Source organism: Boleophthalmus pectinirostris, unplaced genomic scaffold, assembly GCF_026225935.1.
Source record: "Boleophthalmus pectinirostris isolate CB_2022bp ecotype Guang Dong unplaced genomic scaffold, ASM2622593v1 HiC_scaffold_197, whole genome shotgun sequence".
Taxonomy (NCBI): Eukaryota; Metazoa; Chordata; class Actinopteri; order Gobiiformes; family Gobiidae; genus Boleophthalmus; species Boleophthalmus pectinirostris.
In genome coordinates this window covers 1-1153 of record NW_026571146.1, presented here as the reverse complement: position 1 = coordinate 1153, position 1153 = coordinate 1, and the positions used below count along the sequence as shown (strand labels likewise).

General features: G+C 51.7%; 1 pseudogene; it reads left to right on the top strand.

Moving 5' to 3' along the window:
- The first annotated feature begins 87 nt into the window (after window positions 1-87).
- Window positions 88-1147, top strand: LOC129409351 (frizzled-7-A-like; annotated as a pseudogene).
- The last annotated feature ends 6 nt before the right edge of the window (window positions 1148-1153 follow it).

Sequence of the window (1153 nt, the reverse complement as noted above, 5' to 3'; positions counted from 1 at the left end):
CCTACAACTTTTAAAAACTTTAGCGATTTTGTCTTGAAGGACTTTTATTAGACGCTGGAAGTTTTTTGCCCGCAGAGGGGATCTCTGGGTCGTGGATCACCGCTGCAGTGGGATTTGGAGTGAGAGTGGACTGCTTGGAGTCACTTACAAAGACCATCAAGAAGTCATGACACGACGGAGATTTCGCTTGGATTATTTTCTTTAAAAACACAAGCAAAAGTTGACTGCAATTGTGTGAGTACTGCTTGTTGCAAACTGTGACCCCAATTTCGGGGAGAAGAGAGCTAATTTTTAAGCGTTTGCATCGTTTTCAGTTGTCCTACTTGGATCAAAGTTTTTCCTTCCCTCCCCCCCTCCTCTTCGTCCTCAACTATGGCGGCCACTGCCTCTCTGTGTGTGCGGATCATGTGGTTACTGTGCGGATTGAGCCCTGTGATTTTAGCCCAGCATTACAACAGTGAATCGGGCATTTCAATTCCGGAACACGGCTTTTGTCAGCCCATCTCCATCCCCTTGTGCACCGACATTGCCTACAACCAGACCATCATGCCGAACCTTTTGGGGCACACTAACCAAGAAGACGCAGGACTAGAGGTGCACAATTCTACCCACTAGTAAAAGTCCAATGCTCTGCAGATTTGAAGTTTTTCCTCTGCTCCATGTATGCCCCTGTTTGCACCGTTTTGGAGCAAGCAATCCCTCCGTGTCGGTCTCTGTGTGAACGCGCACGCCAGGGATGCGAAGCCCTCATGAATAAATTCGGTTTCCAGTGGCCCGAAAGACTGCGCTGCGAGGCTTTCCCTGTCCACGGCGCGGGGGAGATCTGCGTGGGTCAGAACACGTCGGAACCGAGTGGACCTTCATCCTCTTCCTCCTCTCCCTACGTGCCCGAGTCGGTCACCCTACCCCCCAACATCGTGCGATCAAACCAGCGCCCCCCACAGCACAACCAGTATCACCCGTTTGTCTGCCCTATCCAGCTGGATGTGCCACCCTATCTGGGCTACCGTTTCATGGGGGTCAAGGACTGTGGAGCACCGTGCGAGCCCAACAAGCCAGCCGGGATTATGTACTTCCGTGACGACGAGGTGAAATTTGGACGTCTCTGGGTGGGCATCTGGTCCATCTTGTGCTGTGTGAGTACTTTGTTCAC